The following is a 23,312-nucleotide window of genomic DNA, read 5'->3' on the forward strand; positions in this document are numbered from 1 at the left end:
TAAGTAAGATTAATAGGGAGGAAAAAGGAACATTATAGTGTTTTTCTTTTAGATGAAGAGGATTATCTTGAAAAAAATGACATGCTCTTTAGTGGTTCTACCAACTAGATCTCATTCTTAAGATATGTAAAAAGCCTAGGGAACCTTACGATTATACAGTGGAGGTGAGAAATAGGTTTTAGGGACTAGATCTGGTAGACAGAGTGCTGATGAACTATAGATGGAGGTTTGTGACATTGTACAGGAGACAGGAATCAAGACCATCCTCAAGAAAAAGAAATGCAAAACAGCAAAATGGCTGTCTGAGGAGGCCTTACAAATAGCTGGGAAAAGAAGAGAAGCAAAAAGCAAAGGAGAAAAGGAAAGATATACCCATTTGAATGCAGAGTTCCAAAAAATAGCAAGGAGAGATTTAAAAAAGCCTTCCTTAGTGATCAATGCAAAGAAATAGAGGAAAATAACAGAATGGGAAAGACTACAGATCTCTTCAAGAAAATTAGAGATACCAAGGGAACATTTCATGCAAAGATGGGCACAACAAAGGACAGAAACGGTAGGGACCTAACAGAAGCAGAAGATAATAAGAAGAGGTGGCAAGAATACACAGAAGAACTGTGCAAAAAAGATCTTCATGACCCAGATAATCACGATGCTGTGATCACTTACCTAGAGCCAGACATCCTGGAATGTGAAGTCAAGTGGGCCTTAGGAAGCATCACTATGAAGAAAGCTAGTGGAGGTGATGGAATACCAGTTGAGCTGTTTCAAATCCTGAAAGATGATGCTGTGAAAGTGCCTCACTCAATATGCCAGCAAATTTGGAAAACTCAGCAGTGGCCACAGGACTGGAAAAGGTCCGTTTTCATTCCAATCCCAAAGAAAGGCAATGCCAAAGAATGCTCAAACTACCGCACAATTGTACTCATCTCACACGCTAGCAAAGCAGTGCTCAAAATTCTCCAAGCCAGGCTTCAGCAATATGAACTTCCAGATGTTCAAGCTGGTTTTAGCAAAGGCAGAGGGACCAGAGATCAAATTGCTAATATCTGCTGGATCATCAAAAAAGCAAGAGAGTTCCAGAAAAACATCTATTTCTGCTTTATTGACTATGCCAAAGCCTTTGTCTGTGTAGATCACAATAAACTGTGGAAAATTCTGAAAGAGATGGGAATGCCAGACCACCTCACTTGCCTCTTGAGAAACCTATATGCAGGTCAGGAAGCAACAGTTAGAACTGGACATGGAACAACAGACTGGTTCCATATAGGAAAAGGAGTATATTGTCAAAGCTGTATATTGTCACCCTGGTTATTTAACTTATATGTAGAGTACATCATGAGAAACGCTGGGCTGGAGGAAGCACAAGCTGGAATCAAGATTGCCAGGAGAAATATCAATAACCTCAGATATGTAGATGACACCACCCTTATGGCAGAGAGTGAAGAAGAACTAAAGAGCCTCTTGATGAAAGTGAAAGAGGAGAGTAAAAAAGTTGGCTTAAAGCTCAAGATTCAGAAAACTAAGATTATGGCATCCGGTCCTACCACTTCATGGCAGATAGATGGGGAAACAGTGGAAACAGTGGCTGACTTCATTTTTCTGGGCTCCAAAATCACTGCAAATGGTGACTGCAGCCATGAAATTAAAAGATACATACTCCTTGGAGGGAAAGTAATGACCAACCTAGACAGCATATTAAAAAGCAGAGATATTACTTTGCCAACGAAGGTCTGTCTAGTCAAGGCTATGGTTTTTCCAGTGGTCACGTATGGATGTGAGAGTTGGACTGTGAAGAAAGCTGAGTGCAGAAGAATTGATGCTTTTGAACTGTGGTGTTGGAGAAGACTCTTGAGAGTCCCTTGGACTGCAAGGAGATCCAACCAGTCCATTCTAAAGGAGATCAGTCCTGGGTGTTCACTGGAAGGACTGATGTTGAAGCTGAAGCTCCAATACTTTGGCCACCTGAGCAAAGAGCTGACTCATTGGAAAAGACCCTGATGCTGGGAAAGACTGAGGGCAGGAGGAGAAGGGGACGACAGAGGATGAGATGGTTGGATGGCATTACTGACTCAATGGACATGGGTTTGGGTGAACTCCGGGAGTTGGTGATGGACAGGGAGGCCTGGAGTGCTGCAGTTCATGGGGTTGCAAAGAATCGGACACGACTGAGTGACTGAAGTGATTGAATCTAGTAAAAATGCAGTTGTCTGATTATGCATAGTGTATATTGTATTATAGATGCCTTCAAAACAATTTCTGGCCCCCTTGGAGTTTTTCCCCCAGTAATTTACAAACCAAGACTTTAAACTTTTGGACAACTTACTGTCTACTTCTTTTTCCTCTTTGTATAAAATTGACATCAGTTCACTGTTCCACTCTCTTAAAGGCACCACAGCTGTTGTTTACTGAACTCTCGTGGGACCCACTTCCACCTTTCTAGATGAACACAGCACCTGGCTAATTTTCCTCCACATCTTCACACCTCGTCATCATTTCTGACATCTTTAAAACTCATCCTAGAGATCCATCAGTCACTGTACCTGTAGTCACGATCTTGTTCACTGCAGTCTTCCAATTCCACCCTACTTCAGCCATGTACCAGCAGAATCACTCTCTGAATTTAACCATTAGAGGTGCCTGGACTGCTTGCTTTTTATAGACAGTCCCATATCTACCACTGCACCTCTGCCCCTCCTGTCCCTCCCTGCTTTCTGCTCACCGAGTTCAGTGAACACTAAATCCTTGCTTGACCTACCTAGGAACCCTCAACTCAGCCCGTTACTACCTTCTCTAACAATAAGGACCAATCATGTTCTTGGGACCCACCCTGTCACTGGGAAACCCACCCCAGGCACACTGTCCAGTTTTCTATTTATGCCCAGGAACATTGTTGGAAAAAACCTGGGAATTCTCCAGCTCCCTATAACACATGCTGGCTACAACAGCGCCAGGAATGCCAGCAAACCCCCCCCCCCCCCCGATTCACTGCAGGGAATATTTCCCCAATAATTCTGTGCACCTAATTTTTATCTATGTACCTCAAAATCTCACGTATCTTCCCTCTATCATTCATGGCGAAGACTTCCTATATACGTGTGTATGCTCAGTCATGTCTGACTCTTTGCAACCCTGCGGACTGTAGCCCACCAGGCTCCTCTGTCCGTGGAATTTCCTAGGCAAAAATACTGGAGTGGGTTGCCATTTCTTCCTCCAGGGGCTCTTCCTGACCCAGGGATTGAACCTGCGACTCCTGTGTCTCCTGCATCGGCAGGTGGATTCTTTACCCCTGAGCCACCTGGGAAACCCTAAAGAATCAAATATAATTCATACCTCTTCCACACATCCTCAGCATAAACCTGTCTCTCCACTTAACTTCCCTCAGTTTTCATCTGCTTCAAAGACATTTTTACTCCCACTTATCTGACTTACAATTCTAGATGTTTGACCTTAAAATCTCTCCAGAAGTTCGATGCCACATCAACAGCTTCTTACATCCTTAGTACCAAGCTGGCACGTGGTAGCCACTTAATAGATGTTTATTGATTGAATGAGTAAATAAATAAATCTACACCTAGATGTCCTACTTCCAACTCAATGCTAGATTAAGTGGAGTTACTGGAGAAGAAAGAAAAGGATAGTCACAAAAGAAGACTAGTTTCTGCTCCTTCCACTCCAGATGCTATAAACTCCAACTCTAAGTCTCTGAAGGTTCTGTTGGCTTCTCAGCAGAGGCTTTTTTGGGAGATAATTGGCACATGGAATCAAACCCACATATAATTACTCTAAATGAAGTAAAAACGATTGATTGCACACACAGTGTTTTAAAGGGCAGTAAAATCATATTACTTAAATACACGGTATACATAAAGTAACATAGTTACAAAATCAAAGGAGCATAACATCACCCCTGAACCATCTTGATCACTAGCATTCTTCTGCTATGCTCAGATTCTTATAGCTGGATGGCTACTGGTTTTTTATGTTCTTCAAACATGTAGGAGCTTCATGCTAGTATAAAAAAATAGTCACCCACCACGCACCATTGTCCTATATGCTTTCCACATGCTGTTTCTATTAGGTATACTATTTTAAATTTCTTATGATCTTGTTTAAAGTATGTGTTTATAAATCGTAAATTCTGTTTTTCTGGTTTCTTCATCTATGATTTTTTTTTTCCCCTCTCATGTGAATGGATTCCAGAAAACCCAGAAACAATATCTATCAAGATCCAAGCAGCAGAGGAAGGAGGGGACTAGCAAATAAACATTTTGCAGCGTCGGGTGAGGAAGATATTCGATCTTTCAATGTGTTCAACAAATGGGTTTAATAATGCACATTTCAGTATGAAACAGTTCACAACAGAAATATTTGCTACTCAGCCCATTTATCCTGGGAATTACACAACATGGACCATTTTCAATAACTTCTTTTCATTATAATGATTTCCTCCTGCTCAACCAACAGAAATGCACAAACCATTTTGGTCTAGAAATGTAATATGATGAGATACAAATGTATTAAAGGAAAATTAAAGGACAGTTATTTCTATCACTTTGGTTTAGGGTTATACTGTCTTTCTCAGGTAATTCAGCCTCTTTAAATCTTTCCAACCAGAATATAAAATCGCTTTTTATTCAGAATCCATTCAACTAAACAACTTGAAAAAGCAGGTTTATTTTAAAGTCTTGGTAAAATACCGGTAGACCAAAAATAGATTAAGTTACATTTTGGGGTGCTGGGAGGGATTGGGGGCAGGAGGAGAAGGGGACAACCAAGGATGAGATGGCTGGATGGCATCACTGACTCTATGGACATGAGTCTGAGTGAACTCCGGGAGTTGGTGATGGACAGGGAGGCCTGGCGTGCTGCGATTCATGGGGTCGCAGAGAGTCGGACACGACTGAGCGACTGAACTGAACTGAATTGGTTTCTTTTACATTTTTTTTAGTGCCCACAGTATTAGTTCATCATTTATCTGTTGAGAGACTGTTCTTCAGCCCAGATATTCATAGTTTCATGCTTCAGGAACACAGGTAAGTGACAAACTTCCATGGAACTCAAGCAAAGAAATTCTTTATATTTCAAATCCTTTTGCACTCTGAAAGATACCAGCCTTACTCTTCACCTCAAAATATTTCATGGAGTCATAATTTCTATAAAAATCTGCATATGCCTTGTTTCCTGGTTCAGCTACAGCAAAGTTACAGAAAGTTGCAGTTCCCAGGGAGATAATGAATGTTCCAACAATATGAAACTGCAGATGCTTGGCCAGAAAGCCATGCATCCAAGCTTTTGTCGAAGAACTGGAAATGGTAATTTTTCTCCTTGATGGCCCAACAATGACGTCCTTCCAGACTGATGGAGAAATGAACCTAATTTTATAACTTAAAGATCGTGAAGTGCTTTTTGAATCAAAAGAGATAACATATGTTTAACATAATTGTGACTTTAAAAATTTTATGTTCTAATATCAGTCCATACAGATTATATAGGTAGTAATTTTTGCTTCATAGGGCCATCCAATTTTGTGAAACCTTTTCAAATATTCTGAATGACCAGAAATGGGCTTCCCAGGTGGCACTAGTGGTAAAGAACCTGCCTGCCACTGCAGGAGACATAAGAGAATCAAGAGACATGGGTTCAATCCCTGGGTCAGGAAGATTCCCTGAAGGAGGGCATGGCAACCCACTCCAGTGTTCTTGCCTGGAGAATCCCGTGGACAGAGGAGCCTGGCAGGTGATGGTCCATAGGCTTGCAAAGAGTTGGACATGACTGAAGCGATTTAGCACAATATTCAAATGATTAAATGGTGAAGTTACGACTTAGCACGCATGCATGTAACTTCACCATTTAACCATTTATTTAGCAAACAGGTACTGAAGTATATGATGTGTATGGTGAAACAGTAGGAGCTTGTTCTCCAAGTAATAGAATAATAAATAATCAGTAATAGGAAGAATTGAGATATACTTCCATATCACTATAATTTTCAGTAGTAATTGTCACAAAAGAGATGGTATAAAAATTCATAGAACTGTAGAGAATTGTGATGTTTTCAATGATGTTTTCTAATTAGTTCGTAGACTTTTATGTTTTACAAAGCTACCTGAAGGACTGTCCCATAAAGCACCATCCTTATTCATGGTTTTCTTCTTGTTGTCTTTGTAGACTCAGAATTTTTGACCACATTTGTCTAATTCTTGAGAAGTGAAACTTCAGGGCATGTTTATTTACTGAACACATATTCTGAGTAAGGTCTAAGCCAGATGCTAGTTGTATACCTCAGTACTACAGCAGGCATGGTCCCTTCCATCACGGAGTTCCTAATCTAATAGGGAAAAAGGGGAAAAAAAAATGTTTCCACTGAACATGTCTTTCCTTCCTTTCTGCATTCTCACCATCACTGGAATTGAACATTATTAAGCACCACAGTGACCACATTATTTCATTGATGTTCCTTAGAAGCAGCGAGCAACACAGTTGGTCATGGTCGATTTCATGGTTTGCCTGTGATTGCTGAGAAGACACGACAGTGCTTTCTAAAGCATTTCGTGGATGCTGCTGGCATAACCCACATATGGGTTAGAAATGCTGAGATGGCATTTCTGATTAACCTGAGCAGCCAACAGTCTTTGATAAAAGGCCTCTGATTTCTAAAGCAGGGCCTGCTTGAAAGAGCAAAACTCTTCAGGAAGTGAGCAGTCTAAGACATTTGCTTCTGACATGACAGGCCCTTTCCCTCTAGAACTCTTCCTCTGTGAATGAGAGCCGAGAGAAACAGCAGAAGAATGGAGGAGAGGAAAGAGAGACTAATGCAAAACAGATCGTGCAATATGTGAGAGAGGAGTAGAGAAGAGAGTGAGGAAAGGCAGAGCTTAGGAGGAGGAGGAAGGAAGGGACAAAGGGAGGAGAGAGGAAAGGAGGGAAAAGACCGAGCTTTTGTGGAACACAAGTAGCAAGGGCTCCAAGGGTGTGGTGGCCGTACCCGTTGGACGCACAGTACTATGGAGTCAGTCCCGGGCCAGGTCCCAGGAGCAAGGACCGTGAAACACTTAAGAAGTGACAGCTGTTTCATCAGGAGGAATATCAGCAAAAATCATAGCTACGTGCACTTTCTTTGTGCCAATCCTATAAGTGCTTTACATGAATTATCTCATTAGATCCTCAGGACAACCCTAGAGGCACAGAGCCTTAACCCGGATAAAGAAACTCAGAGCAGTTAAGTAACTTATCCAAGGAGACAAAGCTGACAAGCGGCAGAGCTTGGATTTGAACCAACATAGCCAGCCTTCAGCGCCTCTACTCTGAAGCACCATGACTGCTGCTCATGCGACTTGCAAGAACCTGCTGTAATAAGATGGCAGAAGGGGAGTGTGGTGGATTGGGACATGGATCTGAATCGGGGCATTTCTGGTTTTCAAACTGCTCCCCCCTCTTTATGTGAGGAGAGACAAATATTTTAAACAAAACAAACGCTTGTTACACAAACATTTCGGTGTAAGAGATAATTGCAATTGAATATCCTGATTTTATAGTCTTAGTGATTTTAGATATAATTTAACCTATGGTGCATGAATCAGATTATCCTTAATTGGTACCTTTATGAACAATCCCAGCTGAAGCCCCCTAACAGAATGTTGGTTGGTTGTGAAATAACCTAAATTTAGGAGGATTGCACTAATATATGTGGGTTTCCCAGGTGGCGCTATTGCTAAAGGATCTGCCTGCCAGGGCAGGAGACGCAGGAGTCACAGGTTCCATCCCTGGGTCAGGAAGATCCCATGGAGGAGGGCATGGCAACCCACTCCAGTATTCTTGTCTAGAGAATCCCATGGACAGAGGAGCCTGGCAGGTTACAGTCCATGGGGGTCGCAAAGAGTCAGACACAACTGAAGTGACTTAGCACACAGTCAGGTATGTATTATAGATAGTTACTCTTAATGAGTGAAGTTAATGAACCCAGCCCAGGACTGACTAGTTGTAAGCCCGGGAAATAGGAAGAGAGTTCATTTCTTCATTCAACAAATATTCATTCAGTAACCACTCTGAGTGACTATTTTAGTTAATACAAGAGTATACGAAGCAAAGCTTTTCTGTAGATTCCATTCTGGGAGGTAGAATGGATACTGATGCTAAACAAGTAAACATTAATATAATGTGTCAGATGACAGTAATGCCAAGAAGGGATGATAAGGTGAGATAAGATGGATGGAGAAACCGGAGTGAGTGCAACTCAGGCAGAGCTGTCAGAGATGGTCCCTCTACTGACTTCTGAATGAGACCTGAGGGCAACGAGGCAGACAGCCATGCCGATGTGTAGGTGAAGAGCATTTCAGCCAGAGGGCACAGCCAATGGAAAGGCTCCGAGGCATGAACGTGCTTGGTGGACGTGAGGAAGAGCGAGGAGGCCAGTGCAGCTGTGCAGAAGCAGCAGGAGGGGGAGCAGCGAGAAGAACCAGCACAGAGATGGAGTAGGGCATGACTGGAAGGCTTGGAAACCCTGGAAAGGACTCAGATTCTACTCTGAGAGAAACAGGATGACCCTGGAGAGTCTTTGACACTGAACGGGAATGATCTCACTTCGGTCTTAGCAAGCATCACGTTGACTGCTGTGCGGAGAAGGCAAAGGGGCAAGGATAGAAGCAGGAAGACCAGTTAGCAGGCTACTGCAAGAGACCGGGTGATAGATGAGGATGACTGCTCTAGCGGTGTGGAGTGCGACTGTACGGCTGGCAGGATTTTACCAATGGAGAGAATACAAGGCTTGAAAAGGAGAGCAGAGTCAGGCTGAGCTGCTACATTTTGGACTAAGCTACCGGACGAATACAGATTTTGTTTACTAAGGTGGAAGAAACCGTGGGAGAAGTAGGTTTGGGGAGGAAAATGAAGAGTTCAGTTTTGGATGGGTTAAATTTGAGATGCCTGTTGGACATTTGTGCTGCCTGCCAATGCAGGAGACATAAGAGATGCGGGTTCGATCCCTGGGTCGGGAAGATCCCCTGGAGGAGGGCACGGCAACCCACTCCAGTATTCTTGCCTGGAGAATCCCATGGACAGAGGAGCCTGGTGGGCTACAGTCCATAGGATCACAGAGTCGGACACGACTGCAGCGACCTAGCATACACGCACACATGCATCAAATATCATGCAGGCAGTTGGATATATATCTGAAATTCAAAAGGCGTATCCAGGTGAAGGTATAAATCTTGGAGGATCAGTATGCAATGATATTTATTTAAAGTCATGGCACTAGACGAAGTTGGGGAAAGGAGCTATAAGGATTAACCCTTAAAACACGCCATATGGTCTCCATGTTTGTGTCCTCCCCAAACTGATACACTGTAAGCCTAATCCCCGGTGTGGTGCTGTGTGGAGATGGGGGTTGCTGGGAAGTAATTAGATCAGAAGAGCGGAGACCTCATGAAGGGACTGGTGCCCTTATGAGAAGAGTCTCTGCTCTCTGCCTTGTGAGGAGATGACTGTCCATAAGCCAGGAAGAGGGTCGTCATGGTGGCACCCTATTCTTGGGCCTCCCAGCCTCTAGAACTATGAGAAATAAATGTTTGTTGCTTACACCGCCCAACTTATGGTATTTTTGTTATAGCAGCCCAACCTGACTATACACCAATCCAGAAGCTTGGAAGAAGAAAAATGACCAACAATGAATAGATGAGGCCGTGAGAGCAGAAGAAAAGTAGGAGAGTGGGGTGCTGGAGACAGCAAAGAAAGCAGTTCAAGAAGGGTAAGCATGCAAGTGGATGGAATTTCTCCCTTCATTTCTTCTATTTTCTCAGTGAAATCAAAAGTAGGGCATCATGAAATGAGAATGGGAAGAAAGCGCTGGAGATTTGAGAGGACAGAATATAGGAAATAATCTTTGGGAAACCAAGATCAAGAATGGACTAGGGACATACAGTAGCACTGCCTAGGTGGGTGGGCTTGCTTGAAAGCTGGTTATTTGGCAAACATACTCACGGGCCAGAGCAGGTTGGCAGTGGTGGCTCTGGGGTGCAGAGTTCAGTGTCAGGCTTGTTCAGCTTCAGGGTTAAATGTGCAGAGGGGAGGGAGAGGACATCAACAGAGCTAAGACAGACTCAGCAGGAGCATCACCTTCCAGCACCTGGTCAAGATGAAAGGCCAGGGAACAGGGCTGGATTAAGCCAAGAATTTCCCAGGGTGGCCTAAAATACTTGGAATTGGGGAACACCCTGCGATGGACTAGTGGTTGAGTAGAGCTATCAAAAGTGAAGACCAACAGAGTAAAAAGAGATCATAAATTTGAAGAGTTATAAAGTCAACAGACAGAAATATTAAGAACAAGTATAGAAAAAGAGAGTGAATCAGGTTGGGTTTGTGGCTAGGGTCCAGGCAGTGACAACTATCAGGATAAGGATGATGGAAATCCATTTATATATGCATACCACAGGGGATGTTCTGATAGGTTAAATGGGAGTCAGTGAACTTGCAGACGGACAGTTCAACTCATGATTGTTGAGTCTTAGAAGATACCTCCAGATGTGGGGCAGGACCCAGAGGAAGAGCTGGTGGTGCGAAGCATTGTGGCTGATCAGTCACTAAGTCATGTCTGACTGCAACCCCATGAACTGCAGCATACCAGGCTTCCCTGTCCTTCACTGTCTCCCAGAGTTTGCTCAAATTCATGTCCATTGAGTCAGTGATGCTATCTAACCATCTCATCCTCTACTGCCCTCTTCTCCTTTGCCTTCAATCTTTCCCAGCATCAGGGTCTTTTCCAGTGAGTCACCTCTTTGCATCAGGTGACCAAGGTATTAGAGCTTCAGCTTCCGCATCAGTCCTTCCAACGCATATTTACGGTTGATTTCCTTTAGGATTGACTAGTTTTATCTTCTTGCAGTCCAAGGGACTCTCAAGAGTCTTCTCCAGCACCACAGTTCAAATGCATTATTTCTTCAGTGCTCAGCCTTCTTTATGGTCCAACTCTCACATCGTACAAACAAAAGAACATCAAATCATGAAGTGGCAGAAGTCATGGCTTGTGACAGCTAAGACAGGAGAGAATTTTTGGAAAAGATGAAAATGAGCACGTGATAAATGCTGAGCCTAACAACTAAGAAAAAGCTGGCACTGATTGTGTCAGTGATGGTGTGGGAAAGAGCAGTTTCACGGAAGCAGTGAGAGGAGCACACACCCCGCGAAGGTGAAGGAGGCCTGAACAGTAGAGGGAATGCCCACACCCGGAACGTCCATCTCAGATGTTCAGCAGAAAGGCAGGCCCTCTACAAAATTCACAGGCTCAGTCCAAGTGGTATGTAGACACCTTGCTTAAAAATTACCAAAGCGGCCACAGCAGAGTATTCTACCCAGCACAGGGCTCTTCTATGTAACTCGTGCAACTGGCCCCACAGATGGCAAAGGGGGGAAAATAGCAGAATCATTTGAAAACAGCAGTGGAAAACTGCAGGATGTTTGATCTAGGTGTATTTTAAGGCAGAACTAGCCAAAAGGGGCTTCCCAGGTGGCCCAAATGGTAAAGAATCCGCCTGCTATTGCAGGAGATGTAAGAGACCTGAGTTTGATCCCTGGGACGGGAAGCTCCCTTGAAGGAGGGCATGGCACCCCACTCCAGTGTCCTTGCCTGAAGAATCCCATGGGTAGAGGAGCCCGGTGGGCTGCAGTCCACAGGGTCTCAGGGTCACACACAACTGAACACACGCAGGCAAAGGGGAAAGTCTCTATACTCCATGTGGCCACTGGATGTTTTCATTTGGCTGTCGCCTCAAATTCCAGAGTGGAAATCCTCAACCTTTACCAAGGGGACTTCCCTGGTGGTCCAGTGGCTAAGACCTCCCCTTCCAATGCAGGGGGTACGGGTCCAGTCCCTGGTCGGAGAGTCAAGATTCCACATGCCTCATGGCCAAAAAACCCAAAACATAAAACAGAAGCAGTACTGTAACAAATTCGATAAAGACTTTAAAAATAGTCCGCATCAAAAAAATCTCAGAAAAAACTGAAAATAGAACTGCCATTCAACCCGGCAATCCCACTGCTGGGCATACACTGAGGAAACCAGAATTGAAAGAGACCCGTGTACCCCAATGTTCATCGCAGCAGTGTTTACAATAGCTGGGACATAGAAGCAACCCAGATGTCCATCGGCAGATGAATGGACAGGGAAGTTGTGGTACGTATATACAATGAAATATTACTCGGCTATAAAAAGGAATGCATTTGAGTCAGCTCAAATGAGGTGGATGAAACTGGAGCCTATTATACAGAATGAAGTAAGCCAGAAAGAGAAACACCAATACAATATATTAACGTGTGTGTATGGAATTTAGAAAGATGGTAATGACAACCCTATATGCAAGATAGCAAAAGAGACACAGACGTAAAGAACAGACTTTTGTACTATGTGGGGAAAGGCAAGGGTGGGACAATATGAGAGAATAGCATTGAAACATGTATGTTACCATATGTGAAATAGATGACCAGTGCAAGTTCAATGCATGAAGCTGGGCGTTCCAGCCAGTGCTCTGGAACAGCCCAGAGGAATGGGGTGGAGAGAGAGATGGCAGGGGGGTTCAGGATGGGGGACACACGTACACCAATGGCTGATTCATGTCGATGTATGGCAAAAACCACCACAATATTATAAAGTAATTAGCCTCCGATTGAAATGAATTAATTAATTTTTAAATAAATAAAAGCATCCCTTGAACAAAAAAGTAGTCCACATCAAAAAAATATTTAAAAAAAACTTAAGGCCATCTCCTTTTGCCATCTTTCTTTTTATCTATTATGGACTATATTATTATCACTATTATTATTATTAATTATTTTGATACCTTGGACCCAAAGCCTACTTAGAAGTTTGGTCCTGCACCTCCATTTCACTGTCTGCAAACTGGAGATAATGAGGAGGTTTAAATGGGTTAATTTATATACAGCGCCTGAGATATCCTGGCAGGCTATATACATGTTAACTCTTCCCATAATTCTGCTTATCTTGTTATTAAGCAAATGCTGTTAGATGTTTCCTCTAAATTCTCTCTTATAGCCATTCTCTCTCTATATATCCATTCTTATCCTCTTGGTCTTTTCACCACTGGCAGGAGCTTGGCTTCCCTGACTTCGGCCTCTTGACCCTGCTGGTACCCAAGTACACAGCTTTTATGCTATCACTGCTCCAAGAGCCACGTTCTCTGCTCAAAAATATCTTAAATCAGTTTTGTGTTTTGCCTAGAAGTCAAGCTTAAGCAGCCCTGCCTGGATCTCATGGCTCTTCCTGACCACCATGAACCCACAGGTCAGATCAATGCAGCTCCACGAGCTTTGTATCAACCATTCTGTGTTTTCCTGTGTCAGGGGAGGTGGGGATGGTGCAACCCAACGGAGGAGACCTTTACCTACCCCGCTTCAGAGATCACTCCTAAAGAAGACCGTGCGGAAGCCAGAGCAGGCAGGAAACAGGAGAGCCTGGTACTCCACAGGGCAGTCGGTGCTCGGATGGAGGACCATTTGCCTGCCTCTGTGTTGCCTGTGGTCCCATAGCTTTCGTCTAGCCAGCACCTGTGGCTCCCTACTCTGGGCCAGGATTTAGAGATGGAGCAATAAGAGCTGCAGATCCCACACGGAAGGAGTCTTCTCATCCCGGGGGACCTCAGTAGGAGACAGACGAGAACTCCAGGATCTGGGGATGCATCTGTCTGATGGTAAGAAGGTGAAAGCTATGAGGAAAATGGCTCACAAGGTAGCCCTGGAGTTGCAAAGGACAGGAAGCTGAGGAGATATCCCTGGGAAGTTCAAAACATAAAATAAAAACTGAAAAGGGCAGGGGAGCACTTCCCTGGTGACACAGTGGATAAGAATCTGCCTGCCAATGGAGGGGACACAAATTCGATCCTTGGTCCTGGAAGATCTCACATATCTTGGAGGAACTAAGCCCTGCCCCCCCACCACTAAAGCCTGTGTGCTCCAGAATCTGTGCTCCGCAAGGAGAGAAGCCACTGCAATGAGCCCGAGCACAGCAATGGACAGCAGCCCCGGCTCATGGCAACTAGAGAAAGCCCGTGCAGCAAAAAAGACATAGCACAGTCAAAAATTAGAATTTATTAGTTAAAGAAAGAAAGAAAGAACTACAGAGCAGTTCCCCTCAAGAGTTTCTAAAGAGAGCATATGGGGTGGGAAATGCAGAGTCATCTAAGGCAACTTCTGCTAAGCCAGGAAGATCAGGTCGGAGTGGAGTGAGGAGGTGGAGAGGATGAGAGGATAACAACAGTCCGCACTGCGAACCAGAGAAGTAGGAGCCAGCGGCTGCGGAGGCATGACCAACAGAGCGCTCTTGAGGGGGGCAGCCGAGCACAGGGCTCTGGAGACAAGCGCCAGCAAATCTGGGGTACAGACTGAAGGGGCAGAACGAGGTGCCACCACACCAGAGCAGTGGAGAAAGGGAGAATAGAGCCGCTTGTAGGGAAGAGAGTGCGGAGGACAGTGAGGAACGGACCGAGGAGACAGCCCAGGGACCAGATCTGGACAAGACAGAGCGGCCTCCAGCGAGACACCCCACATGCCCAGAGGGAGCTGTGGTTTCGTGAAAGTCCATTACCCTGTAGGTGTGCTCTGTTTCAGGCTGCCCCTTCTGCAACAGGTAGATGTTTTAACCCAGTTAAAAAGAAAGACCTGCCAGTCAAAGGGTTAGCTGTCCATAAAAACAAAAAGACTAGGAAATGTGCTTTCATGAAAGAGACACTGACTGCGTCCTAATGCTGGTTAAGGGTCTGCTAAATGCACTTAGTTCTCACACCGACCTATTGTGGCGGAAGATAGCATCCCTGCTTTATGAGTGAGGGAAACCAGAGATCTGAAAGTTTAAGAACCTAGTCCAGGGCCACGTGGTGGAGCCAGGCTTCTAACCCAGGACTCTCTGGTTCCAGCTGCCTAAACGTTCTTTACCCTGTGCCTCTAGGGAGGACCTTAAAACCACGCACAAGGGCTGATGTGGTAGAAAACAAAAGCAGAGAGTCTGCTTTTCTTTGTGCGTTATTATAATGGCTTTGGATGAGCAGCTCTCGGAATTTCTGGTTTCCACTGGAGCCCCTCAGATTCACTGCGTACTGCTTTTAACCGTTGGGCCCCCCACTTTGCGCTGCCTCACAGGGGGCCAGTGGCCCCTGATGTTTACAATAGTTTACAGATACATCACATCTCCCAAAGTTAGGATTCATGATAGTTTTTTTTTTCATGATAGAAGAATTTCTGTTTTCATCCATGATTTCTAATCTTGAGTATCCTAGTTCTATATGTACTATTATAATTTATTGATCAAATTTTATTAATGAGGGTTGATTCATTCACTCATCATATTTAGTGTCAGCCAAAAAAATTAAAACCTGGCTCCTCCCTCCCCATTTCTAAGGAAAACGCTAGTGAATTTTCCTAATGTTTTTCTGAAGTCCTCATTTCTATTCAGTCTTGAAAATCCAGAGAGTTAAGTTACAGAGATCCCAGTAATTCACATTTGAAGTCCAGACCCCTCTCTGGGTGCTGATGTCAGAGTCCCATCTTCTATCACTACTCTAATTTAGGGCATCTATAAAAAACTGATGTATCATGATGGTGCCAGGCTTGGCATGCTAGACTGGACTATAGCACTTTCAAGGTGCAGCCGCCATACAAACCGTCCAGTCTCATCATCTTCTACGGACAAGGACCTTAAGACCCAGGGCCTTCACTGAGCTGCCCAAAGTCACCCAGTAGTTTGTAGGCAACTTCATCCTAAATTTCACGTGGACCAGCAGCCTCCATGATACTCCCATATCTTCTCCTGTGAAGGTAAAACTCTTTACTGCTTCTCTCCAAACTATTTTCGTAACATCTTCCTGAATGATTAGCAAACCCATTTAATAGGCACAGACACTGAAGGTCAGAAAGGTTAAATATCTGTTCCCTGAGGGTACAGTGAACATTGCTGACGGAGGAAGAGCCAGGAGTAAAACACAAACTCCCGACTCAGAAATCAAGGCTTCTGCCCTTTAGGATATACAGACATTAAGGATATTGGCAAATAAAATCAGTAATCTTTCCAGGTTCTGGACTCTACAGTATCTAACTTCCCTCAGAGTTTTAGTATTTGTTCTTTTCAGAGAAAAATAATTTAATCGGGATGTTTAGGGTTAGAGAATACAGACAATTACCTAAATACAGTTTCCTTCTGATAAGATTTTAGAATTCGTCTTTCAGACAAATTTAGAAATGTACATGAGCGTGTTTTCTTTCAGACAGAAATGTTGTAAATGACTAATCTCTGCAACACAAGAGAAACCAGTAAGACATCCACACGAAGTAGCAGGATGCCCTTGTTCTTTCCTGCTTAAGAAAAGTGGAACACCACCCTCCACTTTGAGATGTTATCCTAATTATGTCCCACGATCCCAGGCTGCTTTGCGCCTGTTTGCCTCAGAGAGACAAGCGCCATTGCCGTGTTCATTGACCACCTACTATGGCCAGATGGCACTGCCAGGTGCTGGGACATGGTGGAAGGGAGCTAGGCACAGCGGATGCTCTCGGGGAGCTTGGGGTGCAGGAGAGCAGAGCACCAAGCTTTGAGGAAGGTAAGAAGCAGATGGGCTCTAGGAGTTAGAGCAAAGAGGTTCGGCTGAGGGACTCTCCCAGGTTTTAAGGAAGAGCTGGGCCTTAAAAGGACTGTAGAATTTGATGAAGAGGGCTAAAAGGAAATGGAGCAGAAGACAGAAGAGACTCATTTCTAGGGTTCTGAAGTCAGCAAACTGATCCTTAAATTTTGGTTGGATTATATTTAAAAAATTATCCTGATACATCCCTCTGAAGGAAATCAATAGATTGTCCCCAGAGAAGAAGGAATAAAGGATATGAAGTCAACTTTCCCATTGACAAACATTTATTGGACCCCCAAATACTTGCCAGTTACTGCGCTGGGTATCAGGGATGCAAACCTTTGAGAAATCTTGAACAAAATTAAAGTGGGCAGTAACAATTAGATCCTGTCTTCAACTCACGGTAAAATGTTTGACCCACAGAGCTATGCTATTACATACTTTCTTCTAGACATTCAGAGAATTCTGCCAAGAATTCCATTCTGTATTATTTTCAGGGGAAATCCATCATGAGACAACATAAGAGAGTTACATGAATATGGACCCAAACCCTATGCAGTCTCATTCACTGCATAATAGGAGAGACACAGAATGCTGCTCATTCGGAAAGAATCAGTTGTCTGGACGTGCTATACTTAGAGCACTGAGGAACATCTCTTGGTCCAGGGACCTTAGCATATGCCTTCTTCACATATCCCTACTACCGAGCCATTCAAAGGGGCTTCTCCCAGGTGACCTTCTCTCTCCTTCTTCCCATCTCCCGGATCCTGCTTTATCATCGCTCACCTCCACTGTGTTGGACCTACACTGCTTCATCTGAACAATCTATCTGAGACACGTGTACACCTGTTAGCGCAACCACAGGCAGCTATGGCGACACAACTGTTAGGCCACGTGTGCAGAATACAAGTTTTCTCTTGGAAAAGAAATGTAGGAAGTCACCGAATAGGACAGGACACTTTATAAATGGAAAAGTAAATGGAGGTATTTCAGTGTGACCATCACCATCTTTTTCAGTGTATTTCCATAGTTACTTTTCTGATCGCTCAGAATTCTAATGTAGTTGATGAAAGAATCGTAAGAACATGTTTCAAACGAGTCACAACAGCATGCCAGGAACATAAAGGTATTCACACTCATACACAAAGGGAACAGAAGACAGGAGTGTCTATCAAAAGGGAAAAATGGAAAAGATGATGACAATTATACGGATATGAACATAGTGCTGACATGTTGCATGGGGATAATTGTAATTTCATTCCATGAAAATGGAATGTTTTCAATAGATAATATTATTTGGCTTTTCTCCTTAAATTTTATAAGCTACTAATTCATTTGTTTGCCTCATGGCAGTGTCAAAACCGTTTCAAGTTCCACTGCTCAAATGCAGTGCACTAGATCACATGCAACAGCAGGAAGAGAAAAATCCAGATCATTTCCAAATTGATGTGAACCAATTTATTTAGAAGGCTGAACTTAAAAAAAATAAAGTCCAAAAATTTACAATTGAAAAATTTGGTGGTACAGTTGACTTTTTCCAAGATATTTAGCAGATTTTCAATAATATATTTTAAAGGCCAACCCTCCAAAAAAAACCAGCTTAGAAATGCCTGAGGGAGGGGAGAAAATGCATTCAAATGCACTGAATTATATTATGCCTTTTCTGTTGAAATAACAGTTTTTTTGTGGTAATTACTTAATAAAGGTAATGTTCATATACACATATAAGTCAAATTAAAATTGAGGGTAACTAATTTCAAAGTTATTAAACCAGAGAAGCTTTTTTTTAATCAAGATGATAAACAGAACTTTGTAGACAAAAAGTATAAATTTACATTACCTCTAATTAAACTTATTGTTATAGTAGATTCTAATAAAACTTTATTTCTGAGTTTCTGGAAAATGTACTTTATAAACTCAAAAGGCTAATATAAATCAGAGATCATTTAGAATTAGATATACATTATACAATTACTAATTTTAAACACATTTCTCATTTCTTAAACAATGTTATAAAAGTATAGACCAGAATTAAAATTTTCATTTTTATTTTAGGAAAAAAAAAAACAAAAACTTAACAGATATTTGGTATAAAATGGTCACACAGGGAATGTATCCCTTACGTGACACTCAGAAAACTTTTAGGGTAAGCTGCAACAGCGTATCTGGAAATCCATGAATTCCAATTTTTAAAAAACTAAGGTGATTTGCAACTTTAGAATATCTGAGATGCAGTGTGAAAATACTGGTACAAATAATTATTCTGGAATGATGTACTCATTCATGGAGGACTCCTAAACAAAGGAGTCGGAATTTTGTTCACAGTTTGTAAACTTGGCACAAATTTTGTTATGATAACCTGTTACCCACAAAGGAAGGTATCCATAAACAAAAACAATCTGGTATTTACTAATTTTATACAATCCATTGTAAAACTTCCTGATATGAAGCTTTAACCAACCTGGAGTTTGAATGAACCATAACCAAAGAGAGTGAATATGACAAATTAACAGTATCAGAGAAAGCAGATGACATAAAGAGAGGTAAGTAACACTCAGTATTAATCTATGTCATTAAATAAAGTTTCATTGTTTTTGACATTGCTCAAGTGATCTAGTAAGCTAAATCATGGAGTTTCTAATTCATCTATGGTTGTTATCCAATTCAGTAATGAAAAATGCAACTCAGTGTAGAAAAGATATTTTTCTGTTAATTTAAAAGATATTTACAGCTTAATATTTTAAAACAAATTATTCACTCAAATTCTTACAATCATTTGCTGGTTCCTATGACTATTTATTGACAATTTTTCTGAGTTACATAAATGTGTTAATTACCAACAAATAAATCTTGTTTTAAAAAGCATTGATAGTGTAAGTAATTATCAAAATGGAGGATTCCCATTTGTGTCTCTGGTTTAAAGTCTAATTAGTGATTTGTAGTGATCCAGTATTTTATAGAAATACAAATTCCAACACTTTGTTTTCTTAAGTTTGTAAGGTATATGAGATTATAGCTAATCTTTACTAATATAAGTTTTGTTCAGAAATTGGATTTTATTTTAGAAGATATGCTTCTAAACACAAAAAGTGTGTTTTATGACCTATCTTAAGCATAAAACACACTTTTCATTTTTTAAGAATAAATTATTATAATACCTTGTAAAATATTTGCTAATGAAAATGCAACAATTTTTATTTACCTAACCTGTTACTTCACATTATACTACAGAATCAATTTTATAAAGCAAAATTTTGATCTACTGTGAAATTAGCAAAATAGTTTAATTCAAAATGTCAAAAGATTTATAGTGGTAGTATTTTTCATTCAAACAGAATTTTTCTGGGTTTTAATTTTTACACAGAGTCCTGAAATAAATAACATTTTTTTTTAGGGTTTGTATTAAGATATTTCAAAGGGTTTCAAGTATTTTACAGATAGAGATTTTGGATAATATTGAATTCTTTCCAAAAAAATAGTCATTTTAAGTTTTGTTTTACTTCACTGTAAAAGTCTAGAAGACTTTTCTTCTCCAAAATCTAATTTTCACCTGAAATATTGAGGTTTTCTCAGCAGGTAAAGTATACATTCTTACAAAGTTTCAAATTTCACAAGTCCAGTAATGCATTTAAAGTAAGCACCCATCGAATAGTGTTCTCTCTTCTTTGTGTGTGTGTGCGTGTGTCTATTATCTTGCTGTTCTGTTACTTAAAGTCAATTTTAGGCTTTTTACCTCCACAGAAATACCTTAGTGAACCCTCGGCAGTTACTAATCACTTAATAACTGTGAACCGGCCAGCCCCTTCAAGTAGATCGTTAACCACAAGAGTGCCAGACAATTTCCAAATCATATCCTCTGTCCAAAAGGAAAAGATAGGGCTTTGTGAGGCCGAAAGGAAGCGAAGGAAAACAAAACAAATGTAGCTCATGCTGAAAGTGAAAAGTGCTTGGACAGATGAGTATTTTCTTTTCTGCAAGGCGTCCTGCCAATTTTTTTTTAATAAAGTTATTTTTTGATCTGATTTTTCAGTTTCTTGAAAAGTGTTAGTATTTACCATCCCCACCGGCCCCTCATGATTATTATCGGTCGTTTTGTGTTTTCCCCATCTGCCTACATCACTGACTGCTGAAACTCCCCGCCTGCCTCACTCTGTCAAAAACCCCAACTCTGGGCGACCCTGGGTTTGGTAACTCAGCCGACTGCCGACCACACATCCCACTCTCCCTCTCACGCCTCCTATTTTAGTCACCCCACTCCAGTTGCAGCGAAAGCCGGAAATTTTCATTTAGCTCCCCCCTCTTTCTCGCCCCCCACTCGGAGCGGAGAGCCGGGGAGCCGGAGGCTCAGAGCACAGCCGAGGCTCGGCCGCCTCCCCTCTCTCCGGAAGGCTTTAATTTGCACACTCGCTGGCCACTGAGCGGCGAGCCCCCCACCCGGCGGCCGGGAGGGTCGCGGGCCGCCGGCCTCCAGGGCCCCCCACCCCGCCCCCGCCGCCTCCCCGGCTCGGGCCCCGAGCCCCGGCCGGAGCCCCGCGGCCTCCGTCCGCCCCCAGCGCGCCGCGCGGGCGGCGCCCTCCGCCGTCCCTCCGCCCTCCGCCGCAGTGCCCACCCCCTCGCCCGAGCGAGCGCCGCTAACTCCTTCCTCGAGCCGGTTTACCTGCTCCGCGCCGCGGCGGACACGTGCGAAGGTCGACCGGTCCCCGCAGCCCCCTCGCGAGGCCCGCCGCGGCCGGGCCCCTCAGGTGAGGCGCTGTGCGCTCTGGTGGGTGGGCGGCAGGGTGTAGGGTCGGGGGGCTGGTCCTTGGGGAAGACTTGGGGGCTTGGCCCGGGGTCGGCGGCTAGGGTGGGTAGGGGTGACTGGGGCGGGGAGTGGGGGGCGGTAGGTTCTGGGAATCGGCTTTGGTTAACCCCTTACGATCCGAGGAGGGGTGATTACAGGGGCCAGTTTCGGGGGAGCTACAGGAGTTTCTCCTAATCTGACTAGAGGGAAACATCCCACACGAGGGACTCCCCCCAACGCCGAGCTCCTGTGCCTGCTCGCACACAGCCTTGCGCACAAACACCCACACAAACACTTCTTATCCAGTCCTTCAAACGGAACTCAGGCTCCACTGGGAAACTCACCGAGAAATTTACATTCAGGGTTTAAAATGCATTGCTTTTGGGGACCTCACGCGGGAGAGAATGTGTTTCGGTGCCTTGTATTTATTTCCCCACGAAAGCTCCCCCTCCATCTCGCCGAGGTGTGGGTGTGAGCTCCACCTTCCCCACCGCGAGATAAATGTTAACGCAGACTTCTTGCTGGCAGCCCCCGCAGGCGTGTTCTGCACTTAAGAGAGGAGTGCACGCTGGCGGCCAGTGCCCAGGCTGGAAGTCCCCCCGCAAGGATGGACGCTTGCTTTAGTTTCCTAGTTTACTTTCCTAATTTCAAATATCGTTAAAACGCACGCCCCCGGGGGGAACACCTCCTGGCCCGAGCCCCGAGCCCGTCAGTGTGCACGTGGGCACATCTGCGTGTGTGTACACGCGGGAGTCGTGGTCCCCGGGGCGGCCTCTGGTCGCCGCGGTGGTGGCGACCCTTGCGGTGCTTGGCAGGCTTCGGGAGAGGCACATGAAGGATTTCATTGAGTGTGAAGACAGAGAGCAGAGACAGAAAGCAGAAGGAGGCGGCTGCAGCCTTTGTAGTCGCGGAGGAATGCGGAAATGTTGAAGCACTCTGTCAAACTTTTTTGAAATGGGGTCAAGTCACATTCAGCCAGCGTGGGAAAGCAACAACAACAACAAAAAAAGTGGACGGGGCGGGGGACGCGGGGAGGCACGGCTGCTCCCGTTTCTCTCCGCCGGAGCCGACAGTCCGGGGAGCGAGGGGGGAGAGCCGGGGCGGGCGGTGCGGGGCCCGGCGGGGGCGGCGGGCTCAGCTCCCTGCGGGGGTGGGACGTCCCCGCCGCTTCCTTCGCCGCCGGGCGGCGGGCAGGACTGGGGCGGGGAGGGGGCCTGCGGGAGGGGGCGGGCGGCGCCGCTCGCCGCTGCTCCTCCGCTACCTGTGTGGCCCTCGGCCTGGCTCCGACCGCTGGTTCCTTGGCTCAGGGGGCTCGTTCCTCGGCCCCCCTACCCAGGACTGGCCTTCACCTTTTAAGGAGAATTTTGAATGGAGAGAGTGTGAGGGGCCCGGTGCTCTCCGCGGTCCCCTCCGCCCGCAGACCGCAGGGGTCGCGCAGTCTGTATCTTTAATTCCTGGCGGAAGGCGAGCGAGCCAGAGGTTGCGGGGCAGGTAATTCCGAGGAGCTCCGGGGAATTTCGGACACGCACTCGGAGCGGCGAATGTCCGGCGGAGGCCACAGCGTTGGTGGAGCAGAGGTCCCCTGGGTCCTGGATTGCAGCTTGAATGGGAAAGAAGAGTGCGACCCCCCCCTTCCCCGCTTTGTTGTGTGTGTGGGGGGTGGGCTCCGGGGGTCACTGGCTGCTATTCGGATCCGACCTTAAACTGAAAGGGGAGTGGAGCAACCACCTCTGCTACCTACTTCGGGAACAACCCTGGGAGTGGGGAAAGGTTCGCGAGTCCTGGCCCCGGGTGCGCAACCCCTTTTCGCTTTCCCCTGGAGGCTCAGCCTTTACCCCCACCCCCCACCCCTCACCCTATTTAAGGGGAAGCTGAGTTTTGCTCAGGTTGCAATCGGTTGAAAATTCAAGGCAAGTCAC

The 23,312-nt window shown here is 44.5% G+C and overlaps 1 protein-coding gene across 1 annotated transcript in view; it reads left to right on the forward strand.

Moving 5' to 3' along the window:
- The window catches only part of CDK6 (cyclin dependent kinase 6), a 265,385-nt gene continuing 263,327 nt past the window's right edge, over positions 21,255–23,312 (forward strand). The window contains exon 1 of the mRNA XM_018047425.1: positions 21,255–21,355. The gene's annotated coding sequence lies outside the window, so the exon portion shown is untranslated. The remainder of the gene's footprint in view (positions 21,356–23,312) is intronic.

This window comes from Capra hircus, chromosome 4 (assembly GCF_001704415.2).
Source record: "Capra hircus breed San Clemente chromosome 4, ASM170441v1, whole genome shotgun sequence".
In the NCBI taxonomy this organism is placed as follows: Eukaryota; Metazoa; Chordata; class Mammalia; order Artiodactyla; family Bovidae; genus Capra; species Capra hircus.